Source organism: Oncorhynchus clarkii, chromosome 6, assembly GCF_045791955.1.
Source record: "Oncorhynchus clarkii lewisi isolate Uvic-CL-2024 chromosome 6, UVic_Ocla_1.0, whole genome shotgun sequence".
Taxonomy (NCBI): domain Eukaryota; kingdom Metazoa; phylum Chordata; class Actinopteri; order Salmoniformes; family Salmonidae; genus Oncorhynchus; species Oncorhynchus clarkii.
The window spans coordinates 89597003-89609045 of NC_092152.1; the positions used below are offsets into that span (position 1 = coordinate 89597003).

Below are 12043 nucleotides of genomic sequence, written 5' to 3' on the forward strand. Positions count from 1 at the left end.
TTCCTAGACCAGTTAACCCACTGTTCCTAGACCAGTTAACCCACTGTTCCTAGACCAGTTAACCCACTGTTCCTAGACCAGTTAACCCACTGTTCCTAGACCAGTTAACCCACTGTTCCTAGACCAGTTAACCCCACTGTTCCTAGACCAGTTAACCCACTGTTCCTAGACCAGTTAACCCACTGTTCCTAGACCAGTTAACCCACTGTTCCTAGACCAGTTAACCCACTGTTCCTAGACCAGTTAACCCACTGTTCCTAGGCCAGTTAACCCACTGTTCCTAGACCAGTTAACCCCACTGTTCCTAGACCAGTTAACCCACTGTTCCTAGACCAGTTAACCCACTGTTCCTAGACCAGTTAACCCACTGTTCCTAGACCAGTTAACCCACTGTTCCTAGACCAGTTAACCCCACTGTTCCTAGACCAGTTAACCCACTGTTCCTAGACCAGTTAACCCACTGTTCCTAGACCAGTTAACCCACTGTTCCTAGACCAGTTAACCCACTGTTCCTAGACCAGTTAACCCACTGTTCCTAGGCCGTCATTGAAAATAATAATTTGTTCTTAACTGACTAGTTAAATAAATAAAATACATGTGTCATTTCTGTCCACAAAGAGACATCAGACACACATCAACTGGTGATTGGCTGGTAAGATATTAATGTATATGCGTTTAGTCCCTATTTCTGTTGTTTTAATTACATTTTTTTCGGGCTAACAATTTAAACGAATGACTACACAGACAGGACTAGAATTATATATATATATATATTTTTTCAAATGTGAGACTACAGTAGCCCATGGTTATCGCTCCACTGCACATCATCAGCCATTCAAATACAGAACAATGCCATTGATGTACAGAGCAACAATGTAGCCACTCGAGAACATGACGGCATTGTCTTTCCACGGTCGTTCCGCCAGCCGGGACCCGACAAGCGCCATCCACTGGTGAGTCCCTCTGCTGTGATAATGAAGCCTAGTGTTACCATAGTAATACATTGTATAAGTACCAGCGCCATTTATATAACCACCACACTACTCCAGAAGAATCCCGTCTCCTAAATGATGTTGGTTTAAGCCTACAACCAGACAAGCGCCCAAACCGGCCGGCGGGTTCTGAATTCGGTAGACAGAGAGACACTGCGCGACAGAGAGAGACAGAGACAGAGAGAGAAAGAGAGAGAGAGAGAGAGAGGAAAGGGAGATAGTCAATGGCATTATTAAAGGAGGGGTGGACGCTGTTGATCCTTGACGTCATGCTGTGGAATGGAACGGTGGGAGTGACTTTAGTGCTCGTGCTGCAGCAGCAGGCGGAGATAGAGACAGAATGACGGCAGGCGGATGAGAGGAGCACAGACCCCGTCTGGCGGGCATGTTTATCAAAATAAAAACACGAAACACACAGAGACACAAAGGACCAGTGGGGATTAAACAAATAATGACGGGAGTCAGTGACTTAAAATACACGGTGAGTTGATGCCTATGTGGATGTAATACTATATATATCTGGATATAGTAAATAATTTATGCTGTCATTCTTTTTCCTTCCGTTAGGCAGGTGCACCCGGTTGGTCCGGTAGATTTGCATGTCGAGTCTATGCACGGTTTTGGATTCATTTGTTATTATATTGACTAGATAACCTATACCGTAGCCTATGATGAGATTGGCAAATGCAAGTGATATTTGTGGAGAATGGTACAAAGAGATATCAATCTCAACAGTGTGGCCTTTTTCAAGGTATTCGGTGAACCGAATGTGATATTTTATAGGCCCCCCCCGTCGTTGTTTTTCTGTCATGAAAGGAACAGAGCATTATCGTTTCATGAGGATGGTAGGACCTACGCTACACAACGTAGGCTACACGCTCTGAGTAATGTGATGATTCAATTCGGGGAGCAGCCTACAGTACGTAACCTTTAGTGTAAAGACAGTCTCATACAACACGGTAGTCTACGTAACATGTCGTTGAGCATAGGAATAGACCACGCGTAAAAAAAAACACACACACACACACACAATGCATCCAGAAAACACAATATAGAGGTTGTGTAATCACACTCCTGCTATAGCACGAGACATCCCTGATACCTGTCGCTCCATACATTATTCGTAACCTTAATGTGACTTTGTTTATTTCTGCGACACAAAACGCACAGATAGGCCTGCATTTAACTGAAGCACCGATTTAATATATTATTCTGCCTTCTTTTGTCGACGACCAGCATCTATAGGATATATATATATATTTATATACAGTATATAAAACCGTTGGACCATGGTTTATAGGCCTGAGTAAACGATAGGTATCGCTGTAATAATAGTCAGACGTCGTTGTGTGTCTTGAGTTCAGTCGTCATTTCAAATGGCTCCGCGTATCATGATAAAGTAACACATACTTGTAAAGGCCTTCATTGTCAGGAGGATGTGGTTGCTGGATCACTGCTATGGAATTGCAGTCTTGTTATTTCCTTTCTGTGAAGTGATTGGCTAGCCGCGTTGTTCTGTGACAGTCTATTGGCTATAATGATGCTGGGACATGTCATCGACGTCCTCATATTTTCCATTTCATCTGTTGACAATGGTCTGTCTGTCTGTCTGTCTGTCTGTCTGTCTGTTTGTCTGTCTGTCTCTCGTCTGTCTGTCTGTCTGTCTGTCTGTCTGTCTGTCTGTCGTCTGTCTGTCTGTCTGTCTGTCTGTCTGTCTGTCTGTCTGTCTCTCTCGTCTGTCTGTCTGTCTGTCTGTCTGTCTGTCTGTCTGTCTGTCTGTCTGTCTGTCTGTCTGTCTGTTATTGTGTACACCTAGCTACATTGTGTATTCTGGTTGGATGAGGTACCACATATCTGTTCAAGTGTTGTGTTGTTGTCTAGTATTTCCATAGCATAGGGTTTTGTGAATCTGACTAGCGTTGTGTTTACTATATATACCTTTACACCATGTGTTGATGCTTCACCACCTGAGGCCACCCACCTGACCATACCAGTAGCTGGATCCATCCACCTGACCATACCAGTACCTGGATCCACCCACCTGACCATACCAATACCTGGATCCACCCACCTGACCATACCAGTACCTGGATCCATCCACCTGACCATACCAGTACCTGGATCCATCCACCTGACCATACCAGTACCTGGATCCATCCATCCATCCACCTGACCATACCAGTACCTGGATCCATCCACCTGACCATACCAGTACCTGGATCCATCCACCTGACCATACCAGTGCCTGGATCTATCCACCTGACCATACCAGTACCTGGATCCATCCACCTGACCATACCAGTACCTGGGTCCATCCATCCACCTGACCATACTAGTACCTGGGTCCATACACCTGACCATACCAGTACCTGGATCCAGCCACCTGACCATACCAGTACCTGGATCCATCCACCTGGCCATACCAGTACCTGGGTCCATCCACCTGACCATACCAGTACCTGGATCCATCCACCTGACCATACCAGTACCTGGATCCACCCACCTGACCGTACCAGTACCTGGATCCATCCACCTGACCATACCAGTACCTGGATCCATCCACCTGACCATACCAGTACCTGGATCCATCCACCTGACCATACCAGTACCTGGATCCATCCACCTGACCATACCAGTACCTGGGTCCATCCACCTGACCATACCAGTACCTGGATCCATCCACCTGACCATACCAGTACCTGGATCCATCCACCTGACCATACCAGTACCAGGATCCATCCATCCACCTGACCATACCAGTACCTGGATCCATCCACCTGACCATACCATTACCTGGATCCATCCACCTGACCATACCAGTACCTGGGTCCATTCACCTGACCATCCAGTACCTGGATCCACCCACCTGACCATACCAGTACCTGGATCCACCCACCCACTCCAGACACAAACTATTATGTAATAATTATACTGATTGAATGGCATACAACCTTAGAAATATAATTACTTCTGTGTCTCTGTCTACAACATGGACTCAAACTAGTTAAATATAATAACATCTATGTCTCTGTCTACAACATGGACTCCAACTAGTTAAATATAATGACATCTGTGTCTCTGTCTACAACATGGACTCAAACTATTTAAATATAATAACATCTATGTCTCTGTCTACAACATGGACTCCAACTAGTTAAATATAATGACATCTGTGTCTCTGTCTACAACATGGACTCAAACTATTTAAATATACTGACTTCTATGTCTCTGTCTACAACATGGACTCCAACTAGTTAAATATAATGACATCTGTGTCTCTGTCTACAACATGGACTCAAACTATTTAAATATACTGACTTCTGTTTCTCTGTCTACAACATGGACTCCAACTAGTTAAATATAATGACATCTGTGTCTCTGTCTACAACATGGACTCAAACTAGTTAAATATAATAAAATCTGTGTCTCTGTCTACAACATGGACTCCAACTAGTTAAGACTCAGACTTCTTACCTAGGAACCTCGGCCACGGTCATTCCCCTGTTTTCTGTGTTCCGTGTCTGAGTGTGTGTGTGTGTGTGTGTGTGTGTGTGCATAGCAGGGTCTCATCCTATTCTAGATTTAGGTCAGGTCCCAGCAGCATGCATTAGAGTGATGTGAGATCATGTAGTGGGCAGAGGGGGGTTGGTAGAGGGGCGGAGGGGGGTTGGCAGAGGGGTGGAGGGGGGTTGGTGGAGGGAGGGGGGCTCTCACAAAGAGGGAGGATAAACCTGAAGAAGAAACGCTCATACGGTAGCACCACCAAGCTATGAATACCCTTTTCATAATGCCTTATGAGCTACTTATAATGCATTAAAAGGTTGTGGTGGTGTCTAGAGAGTGGAGCCTATGGCAGGTTATAACCAGTATATGTCAGGTGTTTAACAGGTGTTTAGAGAGTAGAGCCTATATCAGGTTATAACCAGTATATGTCAGGTGTATAACAGGTGTCTAGAGAGTGGAGCCTATGGCAGGTTATAACCAGTATATGTCAGGTGTATAACAGGTGTCTAGAGAGTGGAGCCTATAGCAGGTTATAACCAGTATATGTCAGGTGTATAACAGGTGTCTAGAGAGTGGAGCCCATAGCAGGTTATAACCAGTATATGTCAGGTGTATAACAGGTGTCTAGAGAGTGGAGCCTATAGCAGGTTATAACCAGTATATGTCAGGTGTATAATATGTGTCTAGAGAGTGGAGCCTTTAGCAGGTTATAACCAGTATATGTCAGGTGTATAATATGTGTCTAGAGAGTGGAGCCTATGGCAGGTTATAACCAGTATATGTCAGGTGTATAATATGTGTCTAGAGAGTGGAGCCTATGGCAGGTTATAACCAGTATATGTCAGGTGTATAACAGGTGTCTAGAGGATGTAGCATATAGCAGGTTATAACCAGTATATGTCAGGTGTATAACGGGTGTCTAGGCACCTGACTATGCTGACTAAGCCTACAGGGCATTAGCCTGGTTCTAGATTGGTTGGTGCTGTATAGCCACAGTAACTGCTATGGCTGTTTTCATGCATAGTTGGCAAGACAGCACAAATAGATCTGATGCCAGGCTAGCAGGGCATGCTTCTTCTCTTAGGTCTGGACTGTACCACTGTGCTGTGGACATGGGGGTTCTTCTCCTTGGTCTGGACTGTACCACTGTGCTGTGGACACGGGGGTTGTTCTCCTTGGTCTGGACTCTGGACTGTACCACTGTGCTGTGGACATGGGGGTTCTTCTCCTTGGTCTGGACTGTACCACTGTGCTGAGGACATGGGGGTTCTTCTCCTTGGTCTGGACTGTACCACTGTGCTCAGTGTGCTGTGGACATGGAGACTCCGGGGACGCTGCTTGGCCTCGGATCAGACATCCCAGTGAATTCTAGCTCCGTTGCTCCTCGCTCCACAAAGAGACCCATCGGAATGACCCATTGTGGCTTTGTGAATGGATTCCTGTTCGCCTCGGTTCAGCACCAAGGAACTCTGGACCTCTTCTGAGTGATTCAAGAGGAGAGAATCCATAAAGACGTGAGACCAGGACACGTTGCTGTCTTTAAGCCTGGACCCAGATCTGTTTGTGTTAGATTCATGTGACCATAGGCATTGGCAAGACAGCATCAACAGATCTGGGAACAGATCTGGGAACAGGCTACTAGAATAATATGCAAAAATGTTTTTGTATGTAGTATTTTAATTTTTGACCTTTATTTATCCAGGCAAGTCAGTTAAGAACAAATTCTTATTTTCAATGACAGCCTAGGAACAGTGGGTTAACTGCCTGTTCAGGGGCAGAACGACAGAGGAACGACAGAGGGAGAGGGACAGGGATTTGAACTTGCAACCTTCCGGCTACTAGTCGAACGCTATAACCACTAGGCTACCCTGCCGCCCCATTGGTGTCTCCAGGGAAAGTTCATGCCCTGGAGGACTTTGTCTGCGTTCCCAAAACGTTATTATTCCGCCCGTTTCAAATCAATGTTCTGATCCTCATCCTTTTTGTGTTGTAACTGTTCTGAGGTTGTGGGTCGCTATAGTGATCAAACCGCCAACGCTGGACTGGACCACTTCTGACTGTTAGGCTGGTCCCAGATCTGTTTATAAGGATGTTATGTTGAGACTCAGGACATGTTGCAGTCTGTTAGGCTGGTCCCAGATCTGTTTATAAGGATGTTATGTTGAGCTTCAGGGGAATGTTGCTGTCTGTTAGGCTGGTCCCAGATCTGTTTATATGGATGTTGTCACGTGTAGTGATGCCTCCTCTTGAGGAAGTGGATGTTGTTTAGTATGTAGTGATGCCTCCTCTTAGAGGAAGTAGATGTTGTTTTGTATGTAGTGATGCCTCCTCTTGAGGAAGTGGATGTTGTTTCCTCCTCTTGAGGAAGTGGATGTTGTTTTGTATGTAGTGATGCCTCCTCTTAGAGGAAGTAGATGTTGTTTTGTATGTAGTGATGCCTCCTCTTAGAGGAAGTAGATGTTGTTTTGTATGTAGTGATGCCTCCTCTTAGAGGAAGTGGATGTTGTTTTGTATGTAGTGATGCCTCCTATTAGAGGAAGTGGATGTTGTTTTGTATGTAGTGATGCCTCCTCTTAGAGGAAGTAGATGTTGTTTTGTATGTAGTGATGCCTCCTCTTAGAGGAAGTGGATGTTGTTTAGTATGTAGTGATGCCTCCTCTTAGAGGAAGTGGATGTTGTTTTGTATGTAGTGATGCCTCCTCTTAGAGGAAGTGGATGTTGTTTAGTATGTAGTGATGCCTCCTCTTAGAGGAAGTGGATGTTGTTTAGTATGTAGTGATGCCTCTTCTTAGAGGAAGTAGATGTTGTTTAGTATGTAGTGATGCCTCCTCTTAGAGGAAGTGGATGTTGTTTTGTATGTAGTGATGCCCCCTCTTAGAGGAAGTAGATGTTGTTTAGTATGTAGTGATGCCTCCTCTTAGAGGAAGTAGATGTTGTTTAGTATGTAGTGATGCCTCCTCTTGGAGGAAGTAGATGTTGTTTTGTATGTAGTGATGCCTCCTCTTAGAGGAAGTGGATGTTGTTTAGTATGTAGTGATGCCTCCTCTTGAGGAAGTATATGTTGTTTAGTATGTAGTGATGCCTCCCTTAGAGGAAGTAGATGTTGTTTAGTATGTAGTGATGCCTCCTCTTGAGGAAGTAGATGTTGTTTTGTATGTAGTGATGCCTCCTCTTAGAGGAAGTAGATGTTGTTTTGTATGTAGTGATGCCTCCTCTTAGAGGAAGTAGATGTTGTTTAGTATGTAGTGATGCCTCCTCTTAGAGGAAGTAGATGTTGTTTTGTATGTAGTGATGCCTCCTCTTAGAGGAAGTAGATGTTGTTTAGTATGTAGTGATGCCTCCTCTTGAGGAAGTAGATGTTGTTTAGTATGTAGTGATGCCTCCTCTTGAGGAAGTAGATGTTGTTTTGTATGTAGTGATGCCTCCTCTTAGAGGAAGTGGATGTTGTTTTGTATGTAGTGATGCCTCCTCTTAGAGGAAGTAGATGTTGTTTTGTATGTAGTGATGCCTCCTCTTAGAGGAAGTAGATGTTGTTTTGTATGTAGTGATGCCTCCTCTTAGAGGAAGTAGATGTTGTTTAGTATGTAGTGATGCCTCCTCTTAGAGGAAGTAGATGTTGTTTTGTATGTAGTGATGCCTCCTCTTAGAGGAAGTAGATGTTGTTTTGTATGTAGTGATGCCTCCTCTTAGAGGAAGTAGATGTTGTTTAGTATGTAGTGATGCCTCCTCTTAGAGGAAGTAGATGTTGTTTTGTATGTAGTGATGCCTCCTCTTAGAGGAAGTAGATGTTGTTTTGTATGTAGTGATGCCTCCTCTTAGAGGAAGTGGATGTTGTTTAGTATGTAGTGATGCCTCCTCTTAGAGGAAGTAGATGTTGTTTTGTATGTAGTGATGCCTCCTCTTAGAGGAAGTGGATGTTGTTTAGTATGTAGTGATGCCTCCTCTTAGAGGAAGTGGATGTTGTTTTGTATGTAGTGATGCCTCCTCTTAGAGGAAGTAGATGTTGTTTAGTATGTAGTGATGCCTCCTCTTAGAGGAAGTAGATGTTGTTTTGTATGTAGTGATGCCTCCTCTTAGAGGAAGTGGATGTTGTTTTGTATGTAGTGATGCCTCCTCTTAGAGGAAGTAGATGTTGTTTAGTATGTAGTGATGCCTCCTCTTGAGGAAGTAGATGTTGTTTAGTATGTAGTGATGCCTCCTCTTGAGGAAGTAGATGTTGTTTTGTATGTAGTGATGCCTCCTCTTAGAGGAAGTGGATGTTGTTTTGTATGTAGTGATGCCTCCTCTTAGAGGAAGTAGATGTTGTTTTGTATGTAGTGATGCCTCCTCTTAGAGGAAGTAGATGTTGTTTTGTATGTAGTGATGCCTCCTCTTAGAGGAAGTAGATGTTGTTTAGTATGTAGTGATGCCTCCTCTTAGAGGAAGTAGATGTTGTTTTGTATGTAGTGATGCCTCCTCTTAGAGGAAGTAGATGTTGTTTTGTATGTAGTGATGCCTCCTCTTAGAGGAAGTAGATGTTGTTTAGTATGTAGTGATGCCTCCTCTTAGAGGAAGTAGATGTTGTTTTGTATGTAGTGATGCCTCCTCTTAGAGGAAGTAGATGTTGTTTTGTATGTAGTGATGCCTCCTCTTAGAGGAAGTGGATGTTGTTTAGTATGTAGTGATGCCTCCTCTTAGAGGAAGTAGATGTTGTTTTGTATGTAGTGATGCCTCCTCTTAGAGGAAGTGGATGTTGTTTAGTATGTAGTGATGCCTCCTCTTAGAGGAAGTGGATGTTGTTTTGTATGTAGTGATGCCTCCTCTTAGAGGAAGTAGATGTTGTTTAGTATGTAGTGATGCCTCCTCTTAGAGGAAGTAGATGTTGTTTTGTATGTAGTGATGCCTCCTCTTAGAGGAAGTGGATGTTGTTTAGTATGTAGTGATGCCTCCTCTTAGAGGAAGTAGATGTTGTTTTGTATGTAGTGATGCCTCCTCTTAGAGGAAGTAGATGTTGTTTTGTATGTAGTGATGCCTCCTCTTAGAGGAAGTAGATGTTGTTTTGTATGTAGTGATGCCTCCTCTTAGAGGAAGTGGATGTTGTTTAGTATGTAGTGATGCCTCCTCTTAGAGGAAGTGGATGTTGTTTTGTATGTAGTGATGCCTCCTCTTAGAGGAAGTAGATGTTGTTTAGTATGTAGTGATGCCTCCTCTTAGAGGAAGTAGATGTTGTTTTGTATGTAGTGATGCCTCCTCTTAGAGGAAGTAGATGTTGTTTAGTATGTAGTGATGCCTCCTCTTAGAGGAAGTAGATGTTGTTTAGTATGTAGTGATGCCTCCTCTTAGAGGAAGTAGATGTTGTTTAGTATGTAGTGATGCCTCCTCTTAGAGGAAGTAGATGTTGTTTTGTATGTAGTGATGCCTCCTCTTAGAGGAAGTAGATGTTGTTTAGTATGTAGTGATGCCTCCTCTTAGAGGAAGTGGATGTTGTTTAGTATGTAGTGATGCCTCCTCTTAGAGGAAGTAGATGTTGTTTTGTATGTAGTGATGCCTCCTCTTAGAGGAAGTAGATGTTGTTTAGTATGTAGTGATGCCTCCTCTTAGAGGAAGTAGATGTTGTTTAGTATGTAGTGATGCCTCCTCTTAGAGGAAGTAGATGTTGTTTTGTATGTAGTGATGCCTCCTCTTAGAGGAAGTAGATGTTGTTTAGTATGTAGTGATGCCTCCTCTTAGAGGAAGTAGATGTGATGCCTCCTATTGAGGAAGTGGATGTTGTTTTGTATGTAGTGATGCCTCCTCTTAGAGGAAGTAGATGTGATGCCTCCTATTGAGGAAGTGGATGTTGTTTAGTATGTAGTGATGCCCCCTCTTAGAGGAAGTAGATGTTGTTTTGTATGTAGTGATGCCTCCTCTTAGAGGAAGTAGATGTTGTTTTGTATGTAGTGATGCCTCCTCTTAGAGGAAGTGGATGTTGTTTTGTATGTAGTGATGCCTCCTCTTAGAGGAAGTGGATGTTGTTTAGTATGTAGTGATGCCTCCTCTTAGAGGAAGTGGATGTTGTTTAGTATGTAGTGATGCCTCCTCTTAGAGGAAGTAGATGTTGTTTTGTATGTAGTGATGCCTCCTATTGAGGAAGTGGATGTTGTTTAGTATGTAGTGATGCCTCCTCTTAGAGGAAGTGGATGTTGTTTAGTATGTAGTGATGCCTCCTCTTAGAGGAAGTAGATGTGATGCCTCCTATTGAGGAAGTGGATGTTGTTTAGTATGTAGTGATGCCCCCTCTTAGAGGAAGTAGATGTTGTTTAGTATGTAGTGATGCCTCCTCTTAGAGGAAGTAGATGTGATGCCTCCTATTGAGGAAGTGGATGTTGTTTAGTATGTAGTGATGCCCCCTCTTAGAGGAAGTAGATGTTGTTTTGTATGTAGTGATGCCTCCTCTTAGAGGAAGTGGATGTTGTTTAGTATGTAGTGATGCCTCCTCTTAGAGGAAGTGGATGTTGTTTAGTATGTAGTGATGCCTCCTCTTAGAGGAAGTAGATGTTGTTTTGTATGTAGTGATGCCTCCTATTGAGGAAGTGGATGTTGTTTAGTATGTAGTGATGCCTCCTCTTAGAGGAAGTGGATGTTGTTTAGTATGTAGTGATGCCTCCTCTTAGAGGAAGTAGATGTTGTTTTGTATTTAGTGATGCCTCCTATTGAGGAAGTAGATGCTGTAACTAACCCTCAGCAGGAGTCTTGAGGGGCTAACTGTGGTTCTACTGTCAGGCTCCACAGCGTTTTAAATAGTTAACATTTCATAGCTTCCGAATAGCTGGACATTCATAGCTAATTATTTTAGATGAATTAAAGTATTTAGTGAAAAAGAATCAGTCATTTCTTCTCTCATAATGTTATTTCTGTCGATGACAGCCATGAGGGCTGAATGAGAAACGTCTGTATAAATCTGTGGGGGTTGAATAAGAAACGTCTGTATAAATCTGTGAGGGCTGAATGAGAAACGTCTGTATAAATCTGTGAGGGTTGAATGAGAAACGTCTGTATAAATCTGTGAGGGTTGAATGAGAAACGTCTGTATAAATCTGTGAGGGCTGAATGAGAAACGTCTGTATAAATCTGTGAGGGCTGAATGAGAAACGTCTGTATAAATCTGTGAGGGTTGAATGAGAAACGTCTGTATAAATCTGTGAGGGTTGAATGAGAAACGTCTGTATAAATCTGTGAGGGCTGAATGAGAAACGTCTGTATAAATCTGTGAGGGTGGAATGAGAAACGTCTGTATAAATCTGTGAGGGCTGAATGAGAAACGTCTGTATAAATCTGTGAGGGCTGAATGAGAAACGTCTGTATAAATCTGTGGGGGTTGAATGAGAAACGTCTGTATAAATCTGTGAGGGTTGAATGAGAAACGTCTGTATAAATCTGTGAGGGCTGAATGAGAAACGTCTGTATAAATCTGTGAGGGTTGAATGAGAAACGTCTGTATAAATCTGTGAGGGTTCAATGAGAAACGTCTGTATAAATATGTGGCCCCAGAGTCTTATGATGCAGTAAGTCACAATACAGATCTGTCC

At 43.2% G+C, this 12043-nt stretch overlaps 1 protein-coding gene across 1 annotated transcript in view; it reads left to right on the forward strand.

Annotated features, from left to right (window-relative positions):
- The first annotated feature begins 1386 nt into the window (after nucleotides 1-1386).
- LOC139411791 (OTU domain-containing protein 7A-like) overlaps nucleotides 1387-12043 on the forward strand; it is a 97975-nt gene continuing 87318 nt past the window's right edge. The window contains exon 1 of the mRNA XM_071158536.1: nucleotides 1387-1473. The gene's annotated coding sequence lies outside the window, so the exon portion shown is untranslated. The remainder of the gene's footprint in view (nucleotides 1474-12043) is intronic.